At 36.3% G+C, this 20184-nt stretch overlaps 1 protein-coding gene across 8 annotated transcripts in view; it reads left to right on the top strand.

Moving 5' to 3' along the window:
- The window catches only part of LOC131683774 (RING finger protein 44-like), an 85847-nt gene that overhangs the window by 18429 nt on the left and 47234 nt on the right, over positions 1 to 20184 (top strand). For 4 of the 8 annotated variants that reach the window (XM_058966058.1, XM_058966057.1, XM_058966056.1 and 1 more), the window contains exons 2-3: positions 395 to 587; positions 9558 to 9882. The exons of 2 other annotated variants lie outside the window; for them this stretch is intronic. The gene's annotated coding sequence lies outside the window, so the exon portion shown is untranslated. Of the gene's footprint in view, positions 1 to 394; positions 588 to 9454; positions 9470 to 9557; positions 9883 to 20184 lie in introns of those variants that run through there. 2 more of the 8 variants (XM_058966051.1, XM_058966050.1) reach the window with 2 other exon arrangements.

The raw sequence follows: 20184 nt of genomic DNA, 5'->3' as shown, positions 1-20184 counted from the left end.
AGCTTCGTTTAAAAGAATGTTTTCCACTCTTTTCGTGTCAATTTACTTGTGAGCTTGATAAGTTTTATCGAACAGAACTAACCAGCCGAAGTGTAAAATTTCATAGGATATCCCCTCCTAGCGTCAGCCGTCTCAGTTTCCGCTTTAGTAATCACAACTGTTGTTGTGAAACAAAGTCAGAGCATGTTTCATCATTCAAATTTTGCAGACGATCAAGTTTTACACTTCGGTGGTGCAATGGAATGGTAGCCATTTTCCCTCTTTTAAAATAGTCTCCCTGGGCGAATCATGAGCTCATCGCATTTTTGTACATATATTCATCGTTTTTTATATCAAATAACAAATACCCTTTTTCTCTTTCTCTTTGTTTATCTGTTTATTTTATTTTTTGTAGACTAAAGACTTAACCAGATGGCGTTCTATGAAAGTTGTGTGTCTCTATTCTTGCACCTTTGATTCTGTATATCTGTCTCGTTCCTTGGTTTCCCGGCAGTTACGTAACACGTGCCGCCAGCCAGATAGCGTTGCAAGCGACTGTGCTGCTGTTAAGATGCAGTGAACTGCAGCTAGGAGCGCCTCTATAGGAAGTAATGGTCACAGCGCAATTTGTGTGTTTTCTCTTTGATAAGAATTTACATTCATATACCTATATAAACATAGTAATACTACACTCGTACATTCTGCATACACGACTAGGGCAGCCGTAAAAAGGCCGTCGATACATAATGGTAGAAGTTGGACACTCTGTGTGCGTTGCGATAATACCGTAGTTGTGAATGAGGCATTTTATATTAACACAATATGGAAATAAGTACTGATTAACCTTTTATCGAATTCGGTGTGCATTCGTTTGTTCATTTAGTTGTAGGAACCAAAAGGTGTTCTTTGGCTCATATTGTAATTTATTTTACTTACGGTAAGGGTAAAATTTCAGCTGGTTTACTTATCATGTTCACACGTCGCATTAGCCAGTTAAATCCATTTGAAGAACATTTGGTGTGCCGTGAGTTCGGCAACGGTGCAATCTAAACATCCATTAATCTACAGAATTATGAACACTTTAATAAACACATGAACAACATGGTATTTGCTTTCTCGAGTAACTCGAGGGCGTTGAGGCTTACTGTAAAAATACACTGAGAGGAAAAATTTCGTAAAACCGTTAATTACGGTACCCGTATCACACAGGTAAACGAATCAGGTAGGGTAATTTCGGGAGAGATGCCACGTCAGGAGAGATGCCGCACTTTCTATATTTCGTATATAAGGTCACTTTTGTACGGTAATATGATATTGTGAGTTTGTCTTTTGAAGAAATACAACACTGGAGATGTAAAATAATCCTTATTATTCCCTTACAAAATTTTGATTAATGATTATGTGCGTCCAGTTGCATCACGGAGTGTCGAAAGTTTTTCAGTACCACATTAAAATTTCGTTTTTTTAAATTGTTCGATTTTTTTTTTGGTAAATCATGTATCGGTTGAGTAGCTGGGACCTTTTAGAAGGCATTCTGATCATGAGCATGGTCATCCATAATTTCAGAGGAAAATGTCGTCGTGCGGCATCTCTCCCATACAATTGGGAGAGATGCCGCATCAAAATTGCGGGTGAGATGACGCACTCGATGGCGGAGGATACGTAGCTAAAATGTTTTTTTTCACTTCGAAATGTCATTATATGATCATTTGCGTCAGGTATAGATTATTAATAAGGTATATACACAACCTAAACGGACCTAAAACAGTGGCATATAGGAATATGAGTCTATTTATTTATATATTTGAACGGGCGATATGTATCTAAGTATTAGTTACTTCGGTTAATTCTTTAGAGTGTCAGGCACTAATTTTAGTAAACGCATTGATTTGTAGTGATGTCAATCTTGGGATAAAAATGAAAATTTCGACGAATTGATGCTTTTTAAAATGAATCTTTCAAGAACAAACCAAAGTTATATAAATACATTGTTGGAAGAAACAACCAAAAACTGCGTTTAAGGAACCCAATATATCGCTCGTACAAATATATAAACAAACAGTACCCTTAATTAAGTTACTCCAACTAAACCGTTTCACAAGATTGCAAAAATAAAATATTTTTAAAATATTGAATAAAAAAATGTTTCTAGAAATGTTATTACCCCCTTAAGAAAAATGAAGGTGCTGGCCGATTTATAGGTGTAATCAAACTTCATGAAACTCAGCTGAAGACCCTTAATCACAAAAACATCAATGATAGCTAAAAATGCTTTTGTCCACCATTTTTCGGTTTGTGAGCATGGTGCGGCATCTCACCCGCACATGCGGCATCTCTCCCGCAATGACTTTTTTTTTAAATGTTCATGGAAATTTGATGATTTTTTTTCATGAAAAAAACCATTTCACAGTATTTTCGAAACTTGTCGCAATTGATAAAAATGATTTTATCAAATATTGAATGGTTAACTTCGATGCAGGATCGATTTTAAGAAATGTGCGGCATCTCTCCCCAATTTACCCTATTTTTATTCTTTTGATAACTTTTGAGATGTGCTCTGTGAATAACGGCTCATCCTACTTATCCCATAGAGATGTGTTTTGACAGTTAGTTTTTAGATATTTATAACGATTTACTCGAGATTTTTAATAATTTGAAATGACCTTAGTATTTGAATGTTTCTACGTGAAAGTTAGATTCGAAGCTTTAATTTGCCCATAATCGCTTTCACGGCGAATAAAAAAATACTTTTAGAACAAATGTATTTGTGCGATATAGAGTATGCTAGTCTATTCAGTTAATTCCCATATAATAATGTAATATTCGATATTCTTAAACATTATAACTCAAAATCTCGTGAAGCAATCGTTTTGAAATTTTGCGCAGTCCTTCTTCATTCCCTAGCTAACTACAAGAGATTTTTACGAAATTTTTGATTATTTTTACAGTAGTATGGTAGCTTACATTTTAAACGTGAATTGGGTTTTTGACTTCAAAGCGTTACGAAAAATTAAAAAAAATCACGAAAAGGCTACCTTTGCACAGAGGAGTTACTAGAACAAATTGCTGGCCAAAATTCAAATTTTTTGTCGTTTGTTACTTAGTTATATTTTTACATACCCAAAAGCATACTGAATAATCTAGTCTAGTCTAGTCTAGTCTACACATACACTGCCAATACATGTAGGGATCCTGGAAAATTGCAGGCGTTCACCCACAATTTTTCTTGTCATTATTAATGTTGGTGGCACATATTGAATATGACACAAGCATTAAAGCGGCCAGGCCAACTGTTCAGCGTACAAAATAAAGATGATTCAAAATTATACGGCAATAAAATTATTCATTTAATGAATAATTTAATCAACGGATTATTTTGAACCTTGAATAAGGAAGAAACGTGGACAACCGTACACAACCGTTTCAATTTGATGGGGTTTTAATAAATCGGTGGGAGTGACTTTGCTAAGAGGCTTAATGTCACTCCTTTGGTTCCTGGGATGGGATGGGACAGCATTAGGCATACTGAATAATATGGAAAAAACTAGGAACGTGTCAACATTTGTTAAAGAATTTTTAGATTGACGAGAAATATAATATTTTAAGGGGGTTTTAATTATTTCTCTTTAGGTATCTAGCAATACATTGAAGACTCATTTTTATCAGCCCCGATTTTATCAGTTTTTTGAGCCCATTTCATCGGTCAGCTAGAATATTTGTGCAGCTTCGGTTTATTAAAAAGAAATAAACAAATATATTTTGTCGTTGTTCCCATTTTGTCAACCAAACAAAAACCAAGGGTGTCGATAAAACGGGTATTCACTGTAAGTCATTCGAAGGGATACATAAAATCGAACTCTGTACTGGTAGATAGATAGGTACGAAATTGTTCCAAAAACTAGTAACTAGGCATAATAACAGCAATAGTGGCAGTAAATCATTTTGGCCAAGATTCGACCCCAGTTACTCCTCTGTGCATCGTAAGCTTGCGAATTACACGGTGCTACAGTGATTTTGTACATTTAAGTGACCTTGTATAGGTTGTAGTTCTTATTAAGTGCAACACAAAATAATGTATGAAAAATGTTGCACACCCTCAAAATCTTGTTTTACAGCCAAAAAACTACTTTTCGGACACTAAAAGATTTTCTACGCTGTCATTTTTTAATTGAGAATCGATTTTTTAGTGTTATGGAAAGAAGAAGATATAACTATTTCAACAGTATGCTATGTTATGTTACCATTTTTTTATTGAAGATTATGAAAATTGCTCAACATTCTTCTAAAACATCTTCTTAATCTTAATAAAAAAAATAGAGAAAAAATTCAATTCCGCATCGAACGATCTATTATTCATCAAAATCGGTTGAAAATGGAAGAGTTATTATTTTTTTTCCAAATTGGAAACTTGCTCGCATGCACTCTTGAGGGGTTAGTGAGGCATTGTGGCGCACTATAAAATCCTATCTTCGTTTTTTTTTTTTCAATTTTAACTTCAAAGTTAACACACATACTTTTGAATGTATAGATAACCTGGCCAAAATATGCGAGTTTTTGTAATTAATTTTCTGAGACCGTCCCCTTAAAAGTTAATGCGAGATATTTTCAAATTTGGATAAAAATTAACAAATCCACCATTTTTCAACCGCTTTTTTAAATAAATAGGTCGTTGGATGTGGAATTTAATCTTCTCTTTATATTTCTACTAGAATAAAGACGGTTTTTAATAAAAATGTTGAGAAACTTCAATATTCTTCATGAAAAAAACGCAAAATAATGGATACTTTCATATTGTTGTACCAAACCTGCATAGTATTTTTAACAAAAGAACGTAACGTAGCATACCCTTGAAAAGATCATTTCTTCTTCTTTGCAGAATACTAAAAAAATGAAAATCGTTTAAAAAATGATCGCGAAGAAAAAAAAATAGTGCCGAAAGTCCTAAAACATAGTTTTGTTCCGCAATAAATCATGATTTTGAGAGTATTTTGAATAGGACGGATAATTCTTTTTTCTAGGTTTTTGACGTAAGTGCTAATATCTTATTTATGGGTTTTCTTGTGGTATCCAACGTGGGAAAACAGATCCAACGGGTGAGTTAAACGAAAGCAATTATGTAAAAAAAATCCCAGAGAGGATGGACACCACAAAAAAAATCTTAAATAAGGTACAGCCACTTATGTCAGAAACCAAAAAAAAGGAATTATTCTATCAATTCAAGCGCCGTCATACCTCTGTTAACTGGGCAAGGGGCCAGAAATCGACTGTCTTCATTAGTTCTGTAACCTACCGAAGTACGATGGGTAATGAGTTAAAATTAGATACCAGACGATAATGAAAATCCGGGCCTTGGTATCTAGCGGGGGAAATTAAATTGATCAAATGACAGCTGCGGTTGTGTGTGACTTCGCTTTAGAGGCAGGGTAGGATATGCGATAATCATATGTTCTTTCTAGGATGTCATCATATCCCAGAGATAACATAAGGGTTTGTGCATTGGACCGGAGTCCCAAGGGTTGCTGGTTCGAATTTTGCTTTTAGGGGATTTTTTCACATAATTGCTTTCGCTTAACTCACCATTTCGTTCTGCGCTCCCCGTTAGATATCACAAAAAATATAAAATCGCTAAAACGTGGTTTGTGCTGTATTTGACCTTTAACAGATCGACTGTTACTCAAAAATCCATTTTTTGGGACTTTCTACACTAAAAAATTAACTGCGCTGCCAGTTTTCATCCGATTTTCAATTTTTCATATTTCTGAAAAGAAGAAAAATATACCTTTTCAACGATATGCTATATGATACAGTTTTGTAAGAATAAATGTGCGATTTTTGGAGAACAATATAAGTATTGCTAATTTTTTGAGATTTTTACATGAAAACATGCAAATGGTTCAATATTTTTCCAAAAGCGCGTCCTAATTCTAATCACAGTTCGAAAGAACATTTGATTTCGCCTCTAACGATATTTTGATCATCAAAATCGGTCGAGAAATAGCGGAGTTATTCGATTTTGCCTAAATTAGGAATTGTCACCCATTACTCTTAAGGGGTTTATGAAGCATTGCTTTTGTGATCAGCACTACAGCTGTTATAGCGAAAGTGCATTTTTCGCCTTAAGAGTCCATGCGCGATAATTCCTAATTTGGGAATAATTGAATAACTTTGTCATTCTCCGACCGATTTTGTATAATCAAAATGTCGTTGAACGCGGAATTATATTTTCTTTCGAAGTATTAATAGAACTAAGACGTGCCTTTGGAAAAAGCTTCAACCATTTGCATGTTTTTCATGAAAAAATCTCGAAAAATTCACAATTTTCATATTGTTGTCCAAAAATTGTACATTAGTTTTTACAAAACTGCATCATATAGCATACCGTTGGAAAGGTTTATTTGTCTTCTTTTAAAAAATGATAAAAAATCGCAAATAGGTTGAAAAATGACAGCGCAGCTATTTTTTTAGTGCCGAAAGTCCCAAAAACTGGATTGCTATTAACCCTCTTAAGGTGTTAACTTTTTGCAACGAATAAGGTCATATTGACTCCGAATTCGAACTCAGATTTAGGACACATTTTCTGTCAAATCTATATGAACTTGTACCCAAATTGTTTGTTAGAGTTTCAATTTTGAGTTCCTGAAAAAATATAGGTTTTGACCAGGTTGGCTAGCGGGAATCGGTGCTGAATGGGATCATGTTTGGCATGCATAGATGGATGTAGAACCGTCATCATGAATCACAGGTTTATTGGCAGAATACTAATTATAAACACAAACAAAACAAAACTAAGAATCTATATATGAAATTTGTACATGATACGATCGATCGGATTTCGATTCCGATGCGAATTCCGGCGGTATAATTGTATATCTCATAATGTTGAAACAGCGGCAATGTGGTCAATCAATGAAACTGATCCCGAAAATTTGTAATATACTAGTAATCTTATATTAAATCTCATTTAAAATTATATTAACACAGTGGCTCAACTGTTGACCCTGGATTCTACGTGAAAATCATCCGAAAGATCTGAAACATCCGTATAATGGGTCAATTCATGAACCTAGTTTTAGAACGCTGATGACGGTTCTGCATAATCCATGCATGCCAAACATGACCCCATTCGGCATCGAATCCCGCTGGTTAACCTAGCCAAAACGGTAATATTTATCAGAAACTGAAAATTGAAACTCTAACAAACAATATGGGTACAAGTTCATATAGATTTAACTAAAAATGTGTCTTAAAACTGTGTTTGGGGTCGGGGTCAATATGACCCGTTAACACCTTATTCGTAACTTTTTTGTAGTGCCCTTCAGGAATGTCCGAAAATTTAGAACTCTATTGAAAATAGTTGCTCTTCGTGAAAGAGGAAAATTCATGAAATTCCAAACTTCTAGGTGCAAAACTTAAAAAGTTATCGCATTTTGAAAGTTCATTTTGGGTCATATTGACCCCAACACCGAAAGAAGGTTAATCAAGAATTAGGGGGTATACAAGATTTCTCAAACAATTTTTGTAATGCATTTGATGCCCCTCTAACCTATACTAGGTCTTTTGAAAAGTTCAGAATCACTGTAGCACCGTATAATTTATACAGTCGTTTGGGGCCACATAAAGATCTCGAAAAGGGCAGTGCTAGCTAATTAGGAACTTTTTTTTTCTTACAACCTCGAGCCAGTCTAAAGTACAGGGTGGCGGGCATGAAGTGTTATTCATAATACTGTAACGTTTTGTCTTTGAAAATTTATTATTCGTTCAATGTCGAAAATTGTGTAGAAATTCACTTCAATTCAGAATCAATTCATATTTGCATGATAGGGCCAAAAACGAATCGTAGGTGGCAGAATGTGATCTTCTGGAATTTTGATCCATTCTCAGACAATAAACTTTGCACTTTCTAGCAGAAGTGGGATGATACACGTCTAGTGGCCTGCTCTTCTGCTAGAAAATGCAACACGGCCTCTGAGGTTTGTCAATGATAAAAACCAATTGTGTAACGGTTCGAGATCAGTCGGCTTGAGCTGGTGGTCCAACCAGTGAACCATGACTATTTTAAAATTTTATCGAAAGCAAAGATTTGTCCTGCTAATACTGATGGGTAAATCTTTGATATGGATGTTTTCTTGAATATTAGGGTCATTTGTGGACATTCCACTTAGAATGAGAAAAAATCCCTCATCCTGTGTAGAGGAAAATTGTCCGAACATTTGCTCCAGGGTAATGAGCGAGAGACGCACTTTGTTTTCTACGATTGACACTTCATCTATATTTTAAATAATTAGTACTTATTTTCATAGTTTTTTTTTCAATTACACGGTGCGACAGAGATTTTGTAGTTCTCATCTGTTCTAGTATAAATTGCAGATCTCATCAAATGCTACACAAAACAACGTTTTAAAAATGTCGTATACCTTCAAAATCTTGATTTTTAGCAAAACAAAACTGTTTTTCGGAATTTTCGGCGCTAAAAAATTAGCTACTCTGTCATTTTTCAACCGATTTTCATTTTTTTAATTGTTCTACATGGAAAAAGAATAGACGAAATAATGGTTATTTTTATATTGTTGTCGCACAGTATTTTTTAACAAAAGAACATAACATAGCATACCGTTAGAAAGGTTTATTCTTCTTTCTAGTACAAAAAAAAAAATTAAAATCGGCTGAAAAAAGACAGCATAGTTAATTTTTAGTGGCAGAAATCTTTTTGCTATAAATCAAGATTTTGAGGGTATATTAACTTAATCAAACGTGGCTTTGAGTGGTATTTGACCAAACCTACAAGCTTTACTAGTTTACTTGTAAAGTACATTCGTTTTTTTTTTATTTTGTCGCACCGTGTTTTTAATCGCTACAACCATTCAAGGTTTATATTCATTTGAAATAGTCGTTAGGATAGGCGCATTTCTTTCTCCATAGTGCTGATTTACCTTCTCGTTTAACACAAATTGCCGCTCGAGTTGCATGAATTCGCTTACACACCTAGGTTTAGCACATTCGACAATCTGTTGTACATACATTATTATACTGATTAATCTAACTATGTATGTATTTTTACCACACGAAGGAATCAAATAAAGTAATATTCATCCTAAACATGAGCGTTTTCAATAAATTCCGTTTGCATCACTAATCAATTACGCTGTATTTGTTGACCGGTATAAAGGTTCCTTTCACTTTCCATGTTCGTAACTACTTGCGTCACGCGGATGACACACCTGTCCACCGCTCTGGCTAGGCGCCGCGCTGGATGTACGTACCTGCACAGACACTGTACAGGCGCGTATCGCGGAACCTGTCACACGGTGGCCAGATGGCAATCGGCAAGGCTTGCGTGCTTCCTCGGTAGCTATCTCTTTGCTTTTGTGGTTTTACTTTAGTTTTTTTTTGGTCGCGTGAATGTACTATTTTTGATCAGTGTTCTATGCACAAAACCCAAGGGTCTGAGCATCGTTGCGTTGCATTGGATGCAAGTGCTTGTTTCCATCCAGTAAGTAATGGTTAATCTATGGTTAACAAATGGTTTTTAATTTTTTTGTAATATCACTAGTCCACTGTTTTTCATCTTTTTTTTGCAGGTGCATTTCAATATAGATCTGTTGCAGAGCTTTCGCGTATACGCACAACCAACTCACTCTAACTATATTTATTCCTAACATATGCACTGTAAAAAAAAGTTTAAACTGAAACAGCATATCATCTATAACTCCTGCGAATCCTGCCTGCATCCCTGTTCGATACCACACAAATGCCAATGAAAACCAGGCTGTCCGTTTGTTTAAAGCGCATATTTTTACATAGTTTGGAGCAGAGGATTTTTCTCCTTTGTAATGTTGTTTGGTGGTGTTTGGTGTTACGGTAGATTTCAATCATCTAAACATTTTTTATCGCTCGTGGTGACAGGTTGGTATATTCTTGTTTAGTGAATGTTTCATATATACTATATCAATTATGAATGGCTATGTTGTCTGATTGCATCGTAGTAATGGTAATGGACTTTTCAATAGATTCGAAAGATCATTCGATCGTGGTATTTTATGCACATGCGTTGCTAGTACTAATATTTGATGCCTAATTTCCCAGCTTGCTGTTTATAGCATTGCCACATGTGACATCGGTGCAACCTGATCAATCAAAACGGTGAAAATGGTTTAAATGTACCATTTAATCGTTACTAAAATAGTTCTTTTAAAATTTGTAGAGATACTGTCGAAAATTTGTTCTGGATAGTGTTGTCAGTAGTTGATTTATAGACACATTTTACTAACTCCATTTTGCATGTTTGAAACGGAACTGAATTTCCATCTGTTTTGCTTTTTATCACATTTTTTGAAAAATCTCATTATAATGAAATTAAAAACTCGTTGAGGTAGAGGCTGGGCTCGTCAAGTTTTTATTTCAATAATTGTTCAAAATGAACTAATCAAACATCATTTTCCTCTTTAGACCGACTGAAAAATTGCTTCTATTGATGGTTTGTATAGACAGGGTGGAGGCTGATAGGGAATGTTACTTATTCAGAAGCCTGTAACTTTTTGCGTTTAAATTTTCTTTCATGCGTTCAAAGGCAATTAACAATCGGAACAAAATTTGCCCGAACAACTGTTTTCGTCGATTTATCTGTGGCATCAATACTTTTGATGGACTGTCAACAATACAATTAGCTAGGCCCGTCCGCAGTGCACGCTGCTCTGAAAATCTAGCGAAATCGTCTTAGAGCAGCTGCGGCTGCTCGTTCAGTGAGGCATTTGTGCGACTTCCGGAGGGTTAACTAAAAAAATATTCAACCGAGTTCAATCACTCTGAAGACAGTTTCTCTCTTGAAATAAAAAAAACTGACTTGACATGGTTCTCTAGATTCTGTCGAAATCCTATTTTAGATTCCCATATAACCCTTCTATCAGGATTCAGTTTAAATATTTTTCATGACTCTAATTGGGATGCAGATTTAATTCTTCTTAATATTTTGATACTTTACGATGGAATTCTTATCTTATTTTCAGCTCAGAATTCTGCTGGAGATTCTTATGACATTTAACTCAGGATTCTAGTAGTAATGTTAGCAGGATTTTGAAGTAAAAACTTCTTAGAGTTCTGATGGAATTCTTGTCAAGCTGAAAATGATGATGACATTTTCATTCTCGTCAAGCTCTGACGTGTGACCGACAAATTTTAGCTCTGCTCTTTTTTACCTAATACTAATTTCTGAAAAGAGCTTATGCATTTTTGACACGCATTTTTCAGAAAAGCCTAAATCCAGATCCAAATGCATAGCTTTATGATTAATAATTCGGATTGCCAAGCTTTCACCCTTGGGTTTAAAAATTATTTTAAAAAATCTGAAGAATGTTAGCGTTATAAGGAAACAAACTGGAGTTCGATAGAAATAATTTGTGATAATACGCCTTTTTCATAAGTTATTCACGTTTCTACATCAACATAGGAAACAAGGAAATGCGTAATTGTTATGTAATGTAATGTTATGTAATTGCATCATGAAAAAGTGTCAAAATGGTTTTTAACAGCTACTTCAAACATACATTGATGTTTTTCTGCGATTTTCATGTTCCAAATCATTTCATAGTTCCCTACACTATGCTGATCAGTGAGTTGCCTGGTATTGAAATGAAATTGCTTGGATTGAAAAAGGATGTCTGCAATGGATTCTAATTTATTAGTCACCAGAACTGATGGAGAAGTTCAACGTCGGCGTGTCGTAAGCACCTAGGAGCTGAATAATAATAACAGCATGAATTAACAATAACTTTCATTATTTTACAATACATAATTGCATATTTAGGATGCTTTGCAATCAAGGTATAACCAACTATTTTGTTAAAAGCATAAGCACTATAACGGACACTAGGGTGGCAAAAAAAATTACCCCGGCCGGCTCACTGCCGTTCTACGCCTAATTGTCCCATGTTGCAAAACTGGCAACTGAGAAAAACGCGATTGAAGATGAAAATTGTATTAGTAATCTGGAGGGAAACGCTGCAACAAACGAAGCTTCATTGTCTAGAATTACGTTCATAGCAATCGTTTCCAATATAATCAGTCCAGATTTTCATTATAGAGATCCAATTAACGTTAGTTTTTACGACAAATTTTAAGTCGGACTGTTATGCCGAGAAATCGAACGGAAACCGCAAAATTCTACGCATGTCAGTCCCATAACGATCTATGCAAACGATGTTCATTACTCATTGTTTTTACAAAAGTGTATGTCGCGAGTTTTTTTTATTACTCGGAAGATTATTCACTTCATCACAATCGGAAATAGGGTAAAGTGCCTATTTTCACTCTATTTAGGAGGGTACCCCACAAATTCATTAACCACTCTTCCTTCACTCGATGGACTGTGTATAATTTGGCATCAACAACTTTGCATCGTTCTTAAGAACCAATCTAATGACATGCTGAAATGCTAGTGTTTGATCGCAACGAAAGCTCGAATCGAGTGCCCCAATTGTCGCTTTACCACTTGACCCAATGTGTTGCACAAAGATAGTAAATGCTGCACTAGAAACATTCCAAAAATAGGCTCATTATCCTAGATGCTTTCGCCATGTTATGCAAGCGACGATAGCGATGAAGAGCTTTACAGGATTGTTCCCACTGTAATTAATATTACCACGGCTATTTCTTTTTTAATGAACCTGTATTTTTCCATAAATTTTTTCAGTGCCCGACATCTAGCGTAATGTACTTATTAACTAAACTCTACGTAATTATTTTTTATAGCGCACTTTTTTGGGTTTTTTTTGTTAGTGGGACAATTATGCATAGAATTTCAATAATAGGGCAAACAGACTTGGTATTTTTTCACGAAGTCTTCGAACAAACCGTATGATTTGGATGTGTTTTCTAAAAATATAGTTCAAAAAGGACTGTTTGATGAAAAAAAATTAAAATGATCAAAAAGTAACATGGGACAATTATGCGTAGCATGGCAACTCACCCGTGAATCGATTCCTAGTCCCACCAGGAGTGCCTGTTATGCGGTTTCGGATGGATCAAAAATTTTCTAAGCAAAACATGACTCGTATTTAGAGCTTCTATTTCCCGACGGTTTTCAGCTTTCCGGGATTCGGGAAACAATTGATAAATTTCCCGGGAAATCCCGGGATCCCGGGAATACAAAAGAAAAATAAGAAGGTGAATGATTTTCTTGAAAAAAAAAAAAAATAAATAAATTGAATAGTTTTTAAACCCGCTCGATTGCATGTATATCTGTCCTAAAAGCAGTTGTCAGAAAACGACGATTTGGTGTCCTACACATCATTCAATCATCTAATAACTCTTGAATAAGTTCACGCAACATCAACTTTTGATGATTTTCCTTGGCTACAGTATAACCTAAATACGATATACTAAACGCAGCTGCTGGAGTTACTGTCCAAAATTGGAATTCGTTGTTCTGATACGATGGAATGTGATCAATTTAATGCAAGCACCTTCTTTGGTAATCTTGAATGAAAACATTGAGCTGCTCCAGGTTATGGTGCAGTTATTTCCGATCAAATGAGAAAATGTGATATATTGAATCCATTTACGTCGCAGTAGGATCAGCATCATTCTGAATCAAAATCAAGCAGATAATCAATGAACTGTGCAGCGATGGATGAAGCCTACCATCGAATTCCTGATACGGGCAAGTATCTGGATTGCTTGATCGTATCCCTTCAAAAATGCTGCCTGCATCCTTGAAAGCGACATTCAGAGTTTGGACGCGCATGATATTGGATAGCTACAGCGTTATGTATTTCTTTTCATACATCCAAAAATTTACAGATAATACAGTTTCGGTATAACAAATTAAACGAAATGTGCATTTGATGTACCGACCAAATATTTCTTCAGACGTTCTAGAAACACTTCTTATTTTAAATAGCGTTTGCGTTAAGCATGATTACTACACTCTCACTACAAACCATCCCAAGTTTTGAAACAAACACTCATCGATTTTTTAAAGAAATTGCCGCCATTCCAATTACTAATTTGATTGCATTCATTCAAGATCTTTTAGTCAAGATCTAACTATTAAAAGAACTGTTAAAAAATCTCATCAATCGGCTCATCGGTTGCAGAGATATCATGCGCATTACTAACGCTACTGTAAAGAAATGCTTCGGTACACCGGCCTGCAAATTAATCCATTTTTGCATGAAAATATCAACATTTTTAATAGTGTATCTGCATCCACTGCTCACTCCAAATGTTTGCCGGTAAAGATATGTCCTACAGAATTTCTTTCGCAGGACCTAATCCTTATGGAATAAATTAAAAATATTTTTTCCCGGGATTCCCGAATCCCGGGAAAGAGAAAACACAATTTCCCGGGAATCGGGAATCCCGGGAAATCCAAAAATCCCGGGATTCCCGGGAAATAAATTCCCGGGATGGAAGCTCTACTCGTATTATGTATTAAATTTCTACTACATATATCATTCAGCTAGACCCGACCTCTATTTCACAAAAAGGTGTGGTTCGTGAGAATCGAGTACTGATACACAACCATACGCTGCACAGTGGCACCTGTTCATACAAAGTTATGACAAAATTATAAAAATTGGTCTATGTGGCTAAAACTTGGGGTTTTAACTAATTTTGGGTCGCTGAATCCATTTCTGCTATCAGTTTTGATATTCCATATTTCATTTTTTCGACTACTTTTATATAAACCCATTTGAATGCGTTGGTCGTTAAAGGGTTAATATAAACATTAATCATAGTAGCCAATCTCATCGGATAGCAGAAATGGTTGACAAAACTAGTAAAAATCACTAATTTTCCAGTAATATGATGTTGTTTAGGCAATTAATTTGTAAAAAGATTTATGAGCTACAGGGCGTCTCCATATGGGTATTTTCAAAAACATAGATATACCAACGGCGCAAAAATGCGCAAGATGAGCCCTGTATATCTTGAAACTACACCAAATTTTGAGTGTCAGATTCATGATAAGTGACCCATGGGAGACCATCTCAAAAATTGGAAGACGTATAAAGATAAATTACTGATATGATATGAAACTTTTTAATTGGATTTTTTTGATGCATAACAAACGTAAATCAGTTTTGCACAAAAATCTCTCATCTATAGTTTAGCATATTCATTCTTCTTTTCAATGAACTTATTTCATTGAAAAGAAGAATTTCTCCAATCGGCTGTGTAGTTCTTGAGATATCGCCATTTGAAACTCTAAGGTACTAAAAATTCTAATGAATTGAATTTTCGCATTAGAATCCTGCTGATTTGCAGGTAAATCAATCCGCATTTTGGGTGTAAAGATTTCATATGTTTTTCACAGTAGTGCATTGCACTGGTTATATTAACTTGTCTATAATTTTTTTGAAGTTCGAACATAAATTTTTAAAATTTTAATGCAAGGGCGGTGGATATATTCTATAGAGTATGGGTAATAGAGAGGGGCATGGTTATATGAAAAAAATAAAATCTCACTCCGAGTACCTTTTTGGGTCCCATTTAGCTTCCAGAACAACTCTGCAAATTTTTAGTTCGATCGGTGAAACTATATTTTTGCGCCCACGGTTTAAAGTTTACATAGGATTTTGTATGGGGAAAACGTTGTTTGCAAATTAATTCTTCCAAGAGTCGCACGTAACCTCCTAAAAATAAATAGACGCCTGATTTTTATAGTAAATTTGTCAAGGAAACAAAGTCTAGAAGACCCAGAAACGATCTGATGCTTGTGGAAAAAGTTATTAAGCAAACACCGATTGATGCCCTGAAGATTAATGGAAATTTTACATTTCATAGCATCACTGCTGCTGCCTATCGAATTATATACAACATTTTTAACTTTCTCTAATTTTGTACAAATGAAGACTCAATTTATCCCTCAAAACTCTTGCGAAGGCCACTTAGACAGTGAGGAATTCCACGAAGATCCGTCCGAAAATCTTTAAAATCGTGACCGACCATCTTAGATTCCAATGAAACTTTACACGTTTCACCGTCATGCAAGACTAAATATTTTCCACAGGTAATAAGATTACTTTGACTCAAGAGCAACTTTTCAAAAGGGCGTAAACGTTTCTACGTGTATGAATTTTTAAAAAAAATTGTTCGATTACTGTATTTTATACAGCAAAACTATCTGAGAACGAGTTACAGGGAATGAATACTTCCGTCTGAAAAAATATACACTGAAAAAAATGTTGTGTCATTTTTCAAAAAAACAAAAATTTATGATAAAAATTTAAATTGCGAAAAAACCCATTTTTTCGGTTTTTTTATATTTTGTTACCAAAAACCTAAAGAGAAAAGAAACATTTTGAATGTGATTGCATGATGGAGAAAAAATCGGTAAAAAAGTTTTCCTAGCAATAACTTCGTACATGTTTTTAAATTTCATACTAATAGACATACAAAATTGTAATTCTATTATAGAATATAATTCCAGCGCTGTTGTTGTAGAATATTGGCTGGTTAGTCGCCAATTTAAAGCTGGGGCGCAACGACTTGGATAGGGCGCAACAACCTGGATGGGGCGCAACGACATTGATGGGGTACGAAAACTATAACGCCACTATACGTAAAGTGGACCGGAAAATGAGCGGCGTGAATGCAAACATAACGAAAAGTACTAAATTGGTGCTTTTTGCTATAAAGGGTGCATTCCACATAAAAATTAATATCCGATTTCTTCGAAAAAAATTTCTCACACCCTTTAACAAAAAAAGTGTGTCAATTGTTATTTGTTAAGCTTATTATTCAATAAATTGTACATATACCATAATAACCATAATGATAACTCGTAAACTTGACAATATATGGAAAGAAATTAAAATTAAAGTTGGATTTTTTATTGAACTTAAGAGTTCGGAAATTAGTATAAACAAATTGAATATTTTTATATCTCGATCCATTTTTTACTTTCTAAATATTTACAATCATGTTGGAAAGATGGTGTAAAAGATTCATATGGGAGTCTGAATACTTCATGAGATAATTTAATAATACCAAAGGCTACTTTATAGTAGACACCCTGTGATAGAAACTTACAAAATGGTTTGTAAATCTGATGTGAATTTTGTTTGGTGATGGCAATGCCCTGTTTTTAAACATACGCCCTAAACGAACCCCCAGGAACTGTTACTGTTGAGGTATTGGGGCGGTAGTCTAGTACATAATATGCTAACTCTTAACATAGGCTTTGTTCAATAAGCTGAGCCACCCTAGGGACTGAAATATACCTCTATGAAGGGGTTATATACAAAGTTGTGGCGAAAAAGTGAGCTAAGTTCGTGATTTTTTTAAAGTGCTTAATGCAAATTTTATTCGAAAAAGCGAAAGTAGTAGTGGCAGTACTCTCGAAGTTCGAAAAAACAAGCTGAATTAAAAAAATATTCAAGATTGGCAGAACTCCCCCATCCCCGAAGCGTATTTTTTGGCAGAGGTTTGCAATGAACGGTCTCCAAGCCGAACCGCTCAACTGAAATCAAAAAAGTAAACTGATTATTTAAGAAAAATGTATTGTGGTAAACTTGAACGGAGCGGTTTCCCAATAAAAAAGAATTTCCTTCAAAAAAAATTATGTTGATCAAAAAATGGAGTTTTAAACAAAAAATCATTGCAAAGAATTGATAATTTTTGGATGAAAAAGCAACCGTTCAAGTACAAGTGTAAATACATCATACGTCTCCCAACCTTTGAACGGAACGGATCGTTATATTTCACAGTGGTGTTCGGTGTGTAAAGTGAGTGAAGGTCATCCTTTGTTCGTTCGGTAGCTGCCGTTCTGCTGGTGCCGGCAGTAAATCCAGTACATTGTTTTCGCTGGTGCGGAACAATCGACGTTGTTTGCAGATAAGTTTTGCTTTATTTTTTTCCTCGTTTGCTTTCTTTCCTTTTCCCTACTTTTACTCTACCTTGTAATCAAATAATAAGACACATTCCCGTTTATATAACGCTCTGCCCTCGTGCTTAAATGGCCGAGGGCGAAATACCATCTGATGTAATCATGGAAGTCCCTGATCCCCCTAATACTCGCATTGCTCCCCGTATAAAGCAGTACCCAGAAGGTTCCTCTGGGCCATGGGTGGTATATTTTCGGACCGGAGAGAAACCGGTTAATATATTAAAACTTTCTCGAGATCTGACTGCTAATTACCCGGCCGTAACTCAGATAACACGTGTTCGGGCAAACAAGATACGTGTTCTAGTGAGTGATCTCGACCAGGCAAACGCGATTGCTTGCTGTGAGCGCTTTACGCGGGAATTTAAAGCGTACGTGCCTTGTGTGGCCTGTGAAATCGATGGGGTAGTGTCCGAACCGGGCCTGAAATGCGAAGAACTGTTGGAGCACGGGGTTGGCTGCTTTAAGGACCCCTCTCTTGAACAGATTAAGATCTTAGAATGCAAGCAATTGTATACCGCAAACACCGAGGGAGGTAAGACTACCTACTCTCTATCAGGCTCGCTTCGGGTGACATTCGCCGGGTCCTCTCTTCCCAACTACATCCTCCTTGACAAGGTTCGCCTACCAGTTCGCCTGTTTGTACCGCGGGTCATGAGCTGCAGCAATTGCAAGCAGTTGGGCCACACAGCCACATATTGTGGAAATAAGAAACGATGCGGCAAATGCGAAGGAGAGCATGAGGATGACTCTTGCGACAAAGAAACTGAAAAGTGTATTTGCTGCGGGGGCCCTTCACATGCTCTTAAATCATGTCCTGCGTACAAGCAGCGCAGGGATAAAATTAAGCGCTCCCTTAAGGAACGCTCAAGGCGTTCTTATGCAGAAATGCTAAAGAATGCTTCGCCATCTGTCCTGTCCGAAAATCCCTATGCTGGTTTGGCTAACGTTGAGCAAGAATCTGACGACCCACGAGAGGGAACATCTTTGGTTAACCCAGGGGAATCCAGGAAGAGGAGAAATCCAGCCTCCCCTACGTTGCCTCGTAAGGGTGCCAAGGTGTCGTCCACTCAGAGTGCGCCAACTACAATCAATAAATCCAACGGAAGTGATGCACAAAAGCCGAAGCAATTTGCTCCAGGACTTGGAAATATTAATTCTAACAAGGAGTACCCACCACTTCCAGGGACATCAAAAACCCCAAGTGTCCCCTTTTTTCAAACAGATACTCAGTCCAGTAGCGGACTAATGAAATTTTCTGACATAGTGGACTTAATTTTCACAGCTTTCAATGTTACTGATCCTCTCAAAAGCCTTCTGTTACGTTTTCTCCCTATAGTGCAAACATTTTTGAAGCAGTTGACTACTAAATGGCCCCTCCTTGCAGCGATCGTATCCTTCGATGGCTAAGTCATCGAACGAGGTCACCGATTCGATCACTGTTCTACAGTGGAACAGCAGAAGTATCCTCCCGAAAATCGATTCCTTTAAATTTTTACTAAATAGTTTAAAATGTGATGCTTTCGCATTATGTGAAACTTGGTTAACTTCCGATATAAATCTCAACTTCCACGACTTTAATATAATTCGTCTGGATCGAGAAAACCCCTATGGAGGAGTACTTTTGGGGATCAAAAAGTGCTATTCTTTCAACCGAATTAACCTCCCTTCGATACCAGGCATTGAAATTGTCGCTTGCCAAGTTCTAATCAAAGGTAAAGACCTTTGCATTGCTTCCATCTACATTCCTCCTAGAGCCTCGGTAGGGCACCGAACGCTTTGTAATATCACGGAATCCTTACCGGCACCGCGGCTAGTTCTGGGAGACTTTAACTCGCACGGTACGGTATGGGGCTGTCTTCATGATGATAATAGATCAACATTAATCCAAGATCTTTGCGACAATTTCAACATGACCATCTTAAACACGGGAGAAATGACGCGGATTCCTACACCACCAGCACGCGCAAGCGCGTTGGATTTGTCGCTTTGCTCGACATCGCTACAGTTAGATTGCATGTGGAAGGTGATCCCTGATCCCCACGGTAGCGATCATTTGCCTATCGTGATTTCAATTACTAACGGTTCAAGACCATCGGAAACAATCAATGTCTCGTATGACCTCACACGGAACATTGATTGGAAGAGTTACGCGACCGCGATATCCGTTAAAATCGAATCCACTCAAGAACTTCCTCCGGAGGAAGAGTACAGGTTTTTGGCTGGCTTGATTCTCGACAGTGCGAATCAAGCTCAGACTAAACCAGTACCCAGCGCGAATACCCATGGACGGTCTCCCACCCTGTGGTGGGATAAAGAGT

The sequence above is a fragment of the Topomyia yanbarensis genome, chromosome 2, assembly GCF_030247195.1.
Source record: "Topomyia yanbarensis strain Yona2022 chromosome 2, ASM3024719v1, whole genome shotgun sequence".
NCBI lineage: Eukaryota > Metazoa > Arthropoda > Insecta > Diptera > Culicidae > Topomyia > Topomyia yanbarensis.
This window is presented reverse-complemented; position numbering and strand designations above follow the sequence as displayed.